Genomic DNA, 13,208 nt, shown 5'->3' with positions numbered 1-13,208 from the left:
GGGTATTCCATAGCCATCCCCTGAGGCTGAGAGAGTGTGACTTGCCCAAGGTCACCCAGTGAGTTTACATGGCCCAGCAAGATTTGAACCCTGGATTCCAGAGTCATAGCACCAGCATGCTTACTCAAATGAGTTAGTAAACAGGCTGCCTGCCTGTGACGGAGTGGCCTGCCAACCTCCACATGTTCTCTGAAGGCTTTTTGCAGTTTTAGTGAGCACGTGCTATAAATAGCTAAGAAACTAGATGACTTTGCAACAGACATGAATAAATAAATAAATGCTATATGGCCTTCGTACATGTCATTAATCACAATTTGAATCTCGATGTCAGGTTTTGAATCCAGTAGTCAAGCAGCAATATGTTGAGACTGGAATGCCCATTTTCAAAATGTAGAAATGTGGTGCATATCAAAAATAAACAGCATCCGACTGGCAAAAACCCATTTCACCTCCCAGTAAAATGCTGTTGGGAACATGGACTACCCACGGGAATGTTCCAAGCAGGAAAGAATGAAGGTTAGGTCATGACTACAGAGGTATATGCCAAAGAATACTTTGAGAATATGAACATTTTCAAGGAAGCTGGATATAAAAGTATCTTATAACACATGAACACTGACACATTTAGCAAGGAACCATCAGCAGTTGTACATGAGAACTGGTGTACACGAGAATGGAGTGGGTCTCGGAGAATGAAGATCCACTTTCTACTTTCCATTTACATAAGTGGAAAGTTGCCCAAGCATCCAACACAGTCACATTTGACTGAAAAAAGAGGGAAATTCTCAAAAATAAAGGAATTAATTAAAAGGAAACAGAAAGGAGTAGTTCAAAGGGCAAAATGTTACTTGGAAGATATGAAATTTATTTCACAGGCAACAGTGATGGGCATGATGTACATGTTGACTTCAAGCTTCTCCAAAGCTGCTTTTTGGCCCCCATTTGAGAGATTTGCTCACCAGTATCTGAGATATTTGCATGCGGCTTTTGGGAGCTGATTTTCTTCTTACATCCTACAACTTTTAGAGTTTAGGACTTTTAGTGTGCAAAGTGCAACTTAATTTTATTAATTATTAATTGATTGCATACACACACACACATGCGCGTGAGCTAATGACATTAAAGATAGTATCTTGTAGCAAGGTTGAGGGAAGGCAATCTCTTACCAGCCCAGAAGCAGAGTTCCAATGAGGGGATGATGGAAGTGACAGAGGCTCAACCAGGTGCCTGCATGTGAGGTCAGCCTAAGTTGAGGGATCAGTGTGAAATCTGGCAGCATCTCTGGCCTCCTTTCAGACTGAGTCAATGTGTGAGTGCCGAGGCAGGCTTTTTATAGAGTCTAGGGATCCCCCAAAACAATGAAATTTCCACCTGGTTTTTGCTTTGAGCTTCAGAGTTACAAAAGGAATATTTTGGTTGATGGCAGTAACATTGATTTAATGAAGCAGCAATGAGATTAGGAGTGTGGAATAGGATGGGGTGTGAGAATATACCATGGGTGCTAGCAGAAAGATTGGCTTAACGCTTTAGGCTAACAAACCTTTGTCTGTCACCTTCAAGAGGAAATGCCCACAGCAGACGGGTGGAAAGCAGCAGTACTTACACCCATTAAGTTACATGGGTCTTTGCCACATGCCCTCAGGTCTATGGAGTTTATTACACTAGCAAGATTCCATGGGAAAATGGGAGTTAAACTAGATTTAAACCAAAGAAAACCCAGAAATGCCCAAAGTTTATCACACAATGTCACAGTTAACGTGAAATAACATGAAGTTAATCCAAACGTAAAGTAGAGAAAACCAGTAGCTTTATACTTTTGGCACTCCCTTCTCCTTCTGTGTCATGTCTTTTTAGATTGTAAGCCTGAGGGCAGGGAACCGTCTAACTAAAAAGATTGTATGTACAGCGCTGTGTAAATTTACAGCGCTTCATAAATAAAGGTTAATAATAATAATAATAACAACCTGAAAGTAAAAAAGCTGCCATTTTTTCTCTGCTTTACATTAGGATGAACTTCACGTTATTTCACTTTGGCAGTCTCTAGTGTGATAAACTAACTGAATTTGCAAGTTTGGTTTAAATTCGAATGTACTTTAAATCGTGTTTAACTCCCATTTTCCCATGGGATCTCCCCTAGTGTGATAAAGCTGTATGTGATCAGTCAGATATTCAACTAAAGGTCATCATGGCCTGTCCAGGTCCATGCTTGTGATCTCTCAGTAACTGCTATTATAACATAATAAAATATTTGTACCCTAAAATAATGCAGGGTGTAGTAACACCTCTGACATTTTATATTTTCATAATCACCAGCAATTTCACAGATGAAAACTAGGACATATGTGGTAAAGCAATATCAGAGTATGGTCAGGATGTCAACAGCTATTAAAGAGGATGAATACCCAGGCTAGGAGAGAAGCTGCAGCACTTTGCTTTTGTCCAAATTCCTAGGACGGGCAAGATTCTGCCCTCTCCCCTCTTCTCCCACCAATTGAGAGAAACTACCTTTGCACCTTCAGCTCTGTAGCAACTGAAGCTGAAGACAAAGTGGGAGGAGGAGAGAGAAACAAGGACATTTCAAAAGCAGCTTAGAAATCAGGATAATCAGGACTGTTCCTGACAAATCAGGACAATCAAAAGGCAGCAATCCATGAAACCACCAGATCAGTCGCACTCAGTGGTGGTCTTCCACAGCCTTGCCTCTAACAAGAAAAGCAGATCAAGTCTCTACTGTGGTGTTTGAGATCACAAAGTGAACCTGTCTCCTATACAGTCTGGTGGGGGGAAAGTGTTGTGAGACACCCTGTGGGCCATCTGTTCCCACAAAAAAGACCAGTGGGAGTAGGCTTGCCATAACCCGGTGGGGGGCGTGCATTTCCCGTTTTTGGACTGTTCTGCACGGTCACAGTATGGTTTGACGTTTCTCCCGGGTGGTCACCCCCCCCCCCCCCGTCCCCCGCTCCTGGGCTTTGTTACGGTGCCTTGGCTGCTCTTGCCTTGGCTGCTCTTTGTTACTGTGCCTTGGCTGCCTGTTGGGCTCTGTCGGAGGCTGGAGCTCCTCCTATTGGCTGGCAGGCTGGCCAATAGCGGAACAGTCCTTTCCCTGCTTCAGGAGTCTCGCCTCTGTTTACTTCCTGCGGCCATGTGGGCTGGCCAGGGACTGAGGCGGTGGGCAGCAGCAGCAACAGGAGGAGAGGACCAAAAGGGGTGGGGGAGGGGAGAGGAGGGGAGAGGAGGCGGAAAAGTTTTTGGCATCCCTCAGGGCCTGACTGACTCACACTGAGGGATGCTGAAAACGTTCGGCATCCCTCCCCTTCCCCAGCCCCTTAGGGGAGGGCAAGAGAGCTCTGCCCCAGGGCCCCCAGCCAAAGGTAGGGTTGCATAAAAAACATGCAGCAGCAGGGAGGGAGGGAGATGGCATCTCTTGAAGCCAAGCTCCAGCACTTCATTCCGTTGTTGTTGTTGTTGTTGTTGTTTGCCTTCAAGTCGTTTTGGACCAAGGCAACCCTATCCTGGGATTTTCTTGGTCTGCTCCTTCTTCTCCTCCTTTCTCCTTCTTTTCCCGCTTCTTCGTCCTCCTCCTCCCGGGGTGTGTGTGTGTGTGTGCTGTAGTGTAAAGGGCTTTCTGGGGCTTGCCTTGGGTGGGTGCCACTGCCTTCCGGCCCTGGCTAGAGGAGGCCCAGAGCCCTTCCGTCTGTTGGGGCATTGCTCTTCTCCCCCCCCCCCCCCCTTTGCCCCAAGATGGCTCCCTCCAGCAAGACCCCTGGGGAAGCTCTTCCCAAGTGTTGGGCACCTCCTGTGTTGTCATTTCATCATCAGGTGGTTTTAGTGGCAAGCTTTGCCGTTGCCTTCCTCAGAGGCTGAGACAGTGTGGCTTGGGTGTGTGTGTGTGCATGCGCCTTCAAGGGGTTTTCTTGGGAGGTTTGTTCAGAGAGGGTTTACTTTTGTCTTCTTCTGAGGCTGAGAGTGTGTGACTATCTCAAAGGTTTTCAGAGGGGGCTTGCCTTCACCTTCCCTTAAGACTGAGAGAGTGTGACTAGCCCAGTGGGATGTATTAATGCCCAAGCAAGGAATTGCACCCTGGGCCTCACCACCAATGCTGCACTTTCTGAGATGCATTTAACCTCATAGGTGATCCAAAATCTCCATGTCTTTGAATTCAGTTTTATTATTATCTGAAAGAAAGAAGTTGGCAGCATGAGCTTTCCCAAAGCCTGCTTCCTCAGAAGCATTTAGTCTCACAGGTGATCCAAAATCTCTGCCTTTGAATTGTATTCTTATTCTTCTTATTATTATTATTATCTGAAAGAAAGAAGTTGGCAGCATGAGCTTTCCCAAAGCCTACTTCCTCAGATGCATTTAGTCTCACAGGTGATCCAAAATCTCTGTCTTTGAATTGTATTCTTATTGTTATTCTTATTATCTGAAAGAAAGAAGTTGGCAGCATGAGCTTTCCCAAAGCCTGCTTCATCAGATGCATTTAGTCTCACAGGTGATCCAAAATCTCTGTCTTTGAATTGTATTCTTATTCTTATTCTTATTATCTGAAAGAAAGAAGTTGGCAGCATGAGCTTTCCCAAAGCCTGCTTCCTCAGATGCATTTAGTCTCACAACCAAGTGATCCAAAATCTCTGCCTTTGAATTGTATTCTTATTCTTATTCTTATTATCTGAAAGAAAGAAGTTGGCAGCATGAGCTTTCCCAAAGCCTACTTCCTCAGAAGCATTTAGTTCTCACCGGTGATCCAAAATCTCTGTCTTTGAATTGTATTCTTATTCTTATTCTTATTATCTGAAAGAAAGAAGTTGGCAGCATGAGCTTTCCCAAAGCCTGCTTCCTCAGATGCATTTAGTCTCACAACCAAGTGATCCAAAATCTCTGTCTTTGAATTGTATTCTTATTCTTATTCTTATTCTCATTATTATTATCTGAAAGAAAGAAGTTGGCAGCATGAGCTTTTCTAAAGCCTGCTTCCTCAGATGCATTTAGTCTCACAAGTGATCCAAAATCTCTGTCTTTGAATTGTATTCTTATTATTATTGTTATTCTTATTATCTGAAAGAAAGAAGTTGGCAGCATGAGCTTTCCTAAAGCCTACTTCCTCAGATGCATTTAGTCTCACAGATGCAACAAGATCTCTATAACATAAGGATTTATATTAATGGTTTTTTTTAAATGTTAATATTTTTAGCTTTTAGTTGGTTATGGCCTCCATTTTTATTGAATGCCCCACTTTTTGGGTAAATTTTGTCCAGCATTTGACCTACACTTTGGTCTACATATTGTCCTAGAAATTTTGGGTTGGGCATTGTGATTTTATGATTTTCGTTTGATGTAACTGTTATGGATTATTTTATGGAACCTGCCTTGATCCATAAGAGAGGTGGGATAATAATTATAATAATAATTATATTTTCCCTACATTTTCCCTGGTTTGGTGGTAGAGAATTATGGCAACCCTACCCCAAAGGAGCCGCACGAGTCACGTCATCGACACACACCCCATGTAAACAGTGGTGTGCCAAGATGGTGCCCGCGGTGCGCAGTAGGACTCGAGACATTAAAAAACATAGGGGCCTCAAATGTACTTTCTGCCCCAGGGCCCCTAAAGGCCTAGCTACGGGCCTGGAGTCAGTTTGCAAAGGGACCTATTATTGTTGTTGTTATTATTATGCAAAGACCTAGCTGTGTGAGTCAGTTTGCAAAGGGACCTTCCATGATTATCAATATTATTATTATTAGCATGCAAAGAGCTAGCTGTGTGAGTCAGTTTGCAAATGCCCAAATGTGCTTCGTGTGTGTTTTGGAATGTGGGAGGGGGGGTGGCCAGAAAGGGAAGTACATTTCTGCCATCTGTCTAGGAATAATGCCAAAATGTCCTCCATTTTGATCATGCCTAAGAAACATGCATTTATATTAACATTTTTAAAAAATCATCAATTTTTTCGCATGTCCTCCATTTTGTATAAAACGTGTCCTACATTTGAAAATATTGTCCTACATTTGTCCTACATTTGTCCCGGTTTGGAGGTCCTGACTTATGGCAACCCTAAGTGGGAGGTTTGTAGCATGAGGATTTGGAGATAGAATTGGGTACTGGACCAAGAAAAGGATAATCCTGCTCACTTCTAATCCTTACTATTGAGCTCTGATCAATCCCCCAAATGGCAGCTTTCTCCCTCATTAGGGAATGCAGTTGAATATGGCAAGAAGGTACATACTTTTGAGAAACTTCATCCCATGTGACACATCCCCACATTCTAATAGAGAAGTGGGAAGCAAAACAGCATGACTGGCTTGTGCTCCTGTTCTTCCTCCTCCCCTCCCCTGCTCTCACGTGGGAATCAGGGCTTTATAGACATGTAAACACCAAATCCCACTTCCCACGTTAAGTGCAGAACTGCAGAGAGAGCAGAACTGCTGAGTCACCCCTCCTTGTGCTTTTCTTACTCCTCTCATTCTGTCTGCGTTCAGATAGGAGGAAGTGTAGGAGGGATGGAGAGACACTCCCCTTCAGCAAAAATGATGGCCATCCAATGTGTTCCTCCAGATTGTCCGCCCTCTGTTTCTTCTGCCGTTATGATGAGAATCATAGAATCATAGAGTTAGAAGAGAGGGAGGGTTGCCATTGCCATCCTATGAGGTTGAGAGAGTGTGACTGGCCCAGGGTCACCCAGAAGGGTTCATGGCTGAGTAGCGATTCAAACCCTGTTCTCCAGAGCTCAAACCACTCCATCAGATTGACTCTCATTATCATCACCATCACCATCATCATCTTTTTTGGACCAAAGTATTACAGTGGGCTTTGGTATCTACTGGGGTTTGGTTCCAGGACCCTCTGTGGATACTAAAATCCGTGGATGCTCAAGTTCCATTAAATACAATGCAGTAATCAAATGATGTCCCTTATATAAAATGACAAAATCAAGGTTTGCTTATTGGAATTTTTATATATTTTTGAATATCTTCAAGCTGTGGATGCTTGAATCTGTGGATAAAAAAACCATGGATATGGAGGGCCAACTGTATTTCCAACTCCATTTAAAAATCTTTGATTAATTCATTATAATTAATAACCACTTCAATCTTTTTCTAAATTTGAATTCACAGGAACAGAGAGAGAGAGAGAGAGAGAGAGAGATTTAGAAAAAAGCATAGCTGTTTTGCTTTGCATGATCTGTTCTGCTTGTGTTGTTGTTTGAGCTATTGGTTCCAAGGTGATGGAGTTGTGTTCTTTTTGGAGGGGTAAGGATTTTATTAACAGGTCCCATGAACATATTGTCAAAGCTCCTGGAATATCATTTACTTACACACTCACTGAAGCAGTTAAGTCAAACCATCTTGCAATGGGTCCACCAGCATTTTGGATTGCAAGCTGTTCAATGCTCAGCCATCCTCATTACTAGAAATATTATTATGCAGAAATGGGAGCGCAGCAGGTTTGAGTCACTGCATCACAATATTGTATCAGACATCATGATGCAATTATACAATCTGGCGAAGGTATGCTTCTCTTCCAAACAAAACAAAAAGAGGTTTAACAGGGCCAACACTGGTTGATAATGAAATGGGCAAATAATTTCAAGTTAACACAACATGCTTAGTGATTCAAACCCAGTGGAGATATTTGTCATAGAAGTGTTTAAAGTATGGAGGGGATATACAAAATCCTTGGGGGTTATTCGGACATTGTATTTTTTTAGCACAACTATCCAAATAATCTCACTCACTCATTCCAGTTTTGTTGTTCACACTATTTTTTTTAATCGGAACTGCATCTATGTGCATCTCTGCAAGTTCTGTTGCTCATTGTGTCAGGACTCAAATAAAAATGCAGTTGATGATGCAAATGTACTTGAAACTCATTCAAGGCATGCAGAGATTTATCCTGGTTTATGTCAGGTCTATTCATATCAGTTATTCACACAGCTGATAACGCAGATCTTTTAGGAAACTTCAGGGGGGAAAAACAAGATCAATTTTCCTGGTTAAGTGGTTTTTTTTTTGGGGTGGGGGGGTGGGACAGCATCCCTCAAACTTACTCAGGTGCATTCAAAATGCATGTGAACAACAAAGTTTCAAACCACATTCTATCAGACTTATTTTCATCATCTGAATAACCCCTATGTCCCTCCACTCAGTGAAGAAAAACACTTGTGAAGAGAAGTAGGCAATGCTATTCAGGATGGAGAGCTAGGAGGATAGGGATATGAACTATGTGTTTCCTTATGCCCTCTTCCTACCATTAACTCTCATATGCACAAGCTAAATCATACAAAAACCTACAGAAATGCCCCAGTCTTGAATTCTTCCACCCATCAGACACATTATTTGTATAGGCCAGGTCTTTCCACAGGATCCTGTTCCTTCTCCCAAAATTGACAATCCCTCCCTGCCACCACCATAAACCCTAAAATCCTCTTCTGGAGGGCCCAGTGAAGCTGTCTTCTGGGACCACTGAGAGGCATTGCAGGAGAAGAAACAAAAATCCCATTTCCACTGGCATTGGTACAAAAGTCTAACACTGAGCCTTGATTGCGGACCTATTAACATGCATTTTAAACAGCAACATAACACACAGGACAGGCCCTTTTTCTACCTCTGGATAGAGAAGAGGGGCTAGAAAGAAAACAGTACAAAATACATAAGCAAGGACGAAAGAGGGAAACTATACTCAACTATTGCTGAGAGGAATAACCAAAGGACTTTTATTAGCTTAACCTCAGCCTTGCTGTGGTCACTACTTACCACATCCATAATGGTTAGGGCAGGTTTCCATTATGTGACTGACCATTTATTTATTCAGTTCATTTATTTATTCAGTTCATTTATTCAATTCATTTCCTGCCTTTCTGTCAAGGAAAAGGCAATCAAGAGGAGCTGACAACAATGAAATTCAAATTGGAATACAAATACAATTAAAAAATAGAAGCCAGTCTAAAATACAGTTAAAAACAGATCAAGAAAAAGAATCAACAACATCTCAGCCATCAGTCAATGGCCTACTAGATGCCAGAGGCCAGTGTGAATAAAAAAAATCTTTGCCAGCCAGGGAAACAAAATATCTCTTGTTAAGATGGCTGATGTGTGCATGCAGTGGAGGAGGTAGGCGCTTTTGTATGGTGAGAAATCTGTTTCAGTGATGGACAGGCCGCATATTGACACAATGTGAAAGCAGATTTGATAGCTGCATTCTCAAATGTGTGCATGTGTGTGTTCATTTTTATTTTGGCACTTATTCATTAGTTATGGGAGGAAATAAAGAGTTATACCTGGGATTAAGTGACCATCAGAAAGGCTAAATCTATTTTATCATGTGGTCTTGAAGACCTCCACTGATTCCAAGCACTAGGACCTAAGCCTGTTCCCATTTGTATGCACAGACCTGGATTTTCTTTCTTGGGCACAGTAGTGGGAGGAAATATTGGCTGGAGGTAGGTGGTGTGTGCAGGCTGTTGTTATCTTCTCCCATTTTACAGAAGAAAACAATGAGTGTGTGAATGGGACTGGCCACAAACCATCCAACATTTGGATAGCCACAGGTCTCTGAGTTCCACTTCCATCATGCTATGTACAAGGCTGCCCTGGCTTGATGAAGAACACTGTGTACATGTGCCTCTTCAAAGAGAAAGGTTTCCAGTACATGACATCATCTGCTTTGTATTTAAATTGTGATTAATCCCTTTAGAAAGAGACTAACTTGTCACAAAGGAAGTCCTCCCTTGTCGAAAACCAGAGGTGCAAAAAAAAAAAAAACCAGAGGTGTAGACACTAACCCTTTCCAAATGTGGCTATTCCTTCCTGAATGATTCATTACCTACCTGAGGTGTTTAGCTCTCTGACAAATGTATCTTCAGTATGTTTAATAGAGAGATGTCAAGTCCTGAGACTGCATGGAAGCCACATCCTGTGTTCTACCTACTTTGTCACTTACTTTCATGTGTGTGTGTGGGGGGGGGGGCAGTATGAGTGTCAACATACAAGAATAATACTCAGTTTTTTCATGCTCTTCCTATGCAGCTGCCAAATATTATCCTTTCCCAAACTTGGAAAATGCAGTTTTTATTTTTATTTTTTTTACTACAAATCTCAGAATTCCACAGTCAGGCATTCCAGAAGTTATAGCTCAAAACTTTTTCCAAGTTCCAAGTTCTGGCCAGAGGAGTCCCTAGCAGCAGCCCCCCCCCCCCCCCCCCCGGTGAAAGCAGACCTGCTATCAATGGCAGTCATATTAATCAAGCATTGCAGCAGTTGAAGTGATGTCTGCTAATTAAAATTCAAAATTAATGGTCCCAAAACTTTTCCATGCTATGGCTTCCTTTCCTCTTGGCAACAACGCCAGCACCCCCTCCAGGCAATTTTGTTTTATATTAAGTCTACTGTTCTACTGCAAATTCAAAACAGCCAATTCAGATTGTGCTGGTCTTGCAGCAAAGGCTGGCACAAGTGAGTCTTTTTGGTCACTGTTTGACTGGCTGCTCAGTCGCTGCTCCCTTTATGCCCTGTCACCCTGGGAGCAGCAGCTGAGCAGCTGGCTGAGCAACAACCAAGAAGCCTCTCAGTGTACAGCAAAGGCAGTGTTCACAAAAAGGCTTTTAGTTGCTGTTCAGGCAACTGCTCAGTTTCAGCTCCCAAGGTGACCAGGTGCAAGGGAGAAGCTTCTTCCCAGAGAGGATGCACTCTCAATAGTCCATCGGAGCAGAGAAAGGTGCAGCCGGTGTATGTGTAGGGGGTTTACAGAGGCCACTTTCTCTGGATTGGAGACTGGTGTGGACTGGGAAATACAGAGATTTTAACTACAGGAGCTACTTCAAGAAAAAAGACTCTTTCCGATAACTGAATACAATTACTCCTTCCCCAGAGACATTATTATTATTATTATTATTGATTATATTTATACCCTGCTCTTTAGAAATGCTCTCAGAGCAGAAGATACGTCTTTCCCACACAACGTCAACTGTCCACCCTCCCACAAAAATATGGTTTCTTCTGCTACCTCTTCTCTCAGCCTATTGATGAAAGCAGAAGCAGCAGTGCAACTCCAGCCTGCTGGCCAAGTCCCAGTAAAGATCACAAAGCTTAAGCGGGGTCCCAAATATGAAAGCTCCTTTTTGCCGCCACTTCCCTCCTGCCACCATGTGCTCTAACTCCAGTCTGTCCCAAAATGGTGCCTGTCCAAGACACAGAAGCAATGTCCAGTGCCCAAACCTCATGAGAGTTTCCCAACTGCCACTACTAGCAAAAAATGTCAGTAAGGTAGTGAGCTCACATGGGCAGGCAAAGAATGGGAGATAGCAGCACACAAAATGATCAGAGAGGCTGCATTGTGGTTTTAAGGGACTCTGAAAAGAAGTTTCATGCAACTCTCATTCCCACCCAGGCCCTAAAGACCAGAGGTTCCCCTTGTCTTTCTTGCACACCAAGACTTTGACTGAAAGCCACCCCTTTTCCCTCCCCTGGAATCTGTCCCTGCCTCCAGCAGGGTGTACTGCCCACTTTGGGAATCGCTGTACTAGAGGTAAGCTGGGATGGGGAAGAGTATTTTTATGCTATCAGATACTGTTTCAACATGCCAACTATCAAATATTGTCAAATATAGCTGCTACTTGTCATATACTGTTAAAGTTACTGCCAGCCACCAGCTACTGCTAAATGTTGGCTATCGCTGCATACCAGCTGATATACACTATCAAAAAGGTTGGTTTGCACTTCTCAGATTCTGACATGTTATCCCAAGCCAACTGTTACAAACTGTCAGATCTCAAATACTACGTGTCAGCTATTGTCCAACACTGAGTGATCCATGTCAGATAATGAAATAGTGAAAGCTAAGACATGCCATCTTTCATCTGTTGTCAGATGTTGACTACAGCTGCAGAATTTTGGGATGTCAAATGCTAACACTGAGGTCAATTATTTGAAAGGTATTTGCTTGGCAGACAGGATATGTAGTTATCCAGCATAAAGGAGAATTCTTAAAATTTTGCAGCAAACACTTTTTTGTTTGTTTGTTTCAGTGATCTTGCCCCCTAAGACTGAAAAGTAATAAAATTGACCATGTTTTGATATTTTCTGGGATCTTTATTTTATTTTATTTTATTTGTAAAATCAAAAATGAAGTTATTATTATCCTTCATTAGAGAGGTGGACAACTTTCCAAAGTCCAGGGGTCACAGAAGCCTCTCCATACCTGGCAGTCCAAGGAGAACATCCCCTGTTTTAAGAATAACTGGAAAAGACACTAAGCATTCTCTAGGGGGCATCAGAGGAGAGGTATCTTATTTTAGATTGGGGGTGTGTGCAAAGAAAGGTAGTGAATAGAGGGCATATATATTCCACAACTCTGAACCATGGCAGGGATTATTTCTGCAGCACAGATGCAGTCTGGGTGACTTTAGAAAGTCACACACTCTCAGCCCTTGAAAGCCCCATGATAGGTTAGCCTTAGAGTCTCCATAAGTCAGAAACAACTTGAAGGCACATGACATGAAGAAATTTGCAAATTTTAGAGCTGTTATTTTTTAAAATTGAAAGGAAGTAAAAATTCTTACCTTTCCCAATGAGCCATCTCTCATATATAGAATGGTATTGCTGGTCTAGGAGTTATTTTGCCTGCAGTTCTCCATTAACAAATATTTCCTCACATGTTTCCAAGATGAATTCAGGACTGGGATCTCCATTGTGGTCCACACTTAACCTAACCTCACATGAGCCTGCTGTCAATATAGAGTGTATGATCCGGTGCTATTCTTAAAGCTATACTGATCATCGCTGATGTGATTCATGATAGCTCACAGATAATTGGCTATGGAAAGCTGAAAGATTCTGGCTCCCATCTGAAGAGAAAATAATGCACAACAGAGAGGGGAAAGATAGTACAGAGGGAGAATATTAACTTCAGAGAATATAGCTACACACCTCTGGGTACTAGCTTCAACCACTCTCGCCTAAAAAAAATTCTGTGTTTCCTCCTGCTTCTTTGGATGAACTCTCTACAATTCTGAACTCTTGCAAACCTGCAACCTGTTCTCTTGATCCAATTCCTACTCATCTTCTAATTTCTATAGCTCCCTCTTTTCTGCCCTCGCTTCTCCATATCTTCAATCTCTCTCTCTCTCTCTCTCTCTCCAGGCTCCTTCCCTTCAGACTTCAAACATGCTCTCATTTCCCCAATTCTGAAAAAACCTTCTCTTGACCCCTCCTCTTTG

The sequence above is a fragment of the Sceloporus undulatus genome, chromosome 2 (assembly GCF_019175285.1).
Source record: "Sceloporus undulatus isolate JIND9_A2432 ecotype Alabama chromosome 2, SceUnd_v1.1, whole genome shotgun sequence".
In the NCBI taxonomy this organism is placed as follows: domain Eukaryota; kingdom Metazoa; phylum Chordata; class Lepidosauria; order Squamata; family Phrynosomatidae; genus Sceloporus; species Sceloporus undulatus.
The sequence above is the reverse complement of the archived record's forward strand: the minus strand, read 5'-3'. Positions refer to the sequence as shown.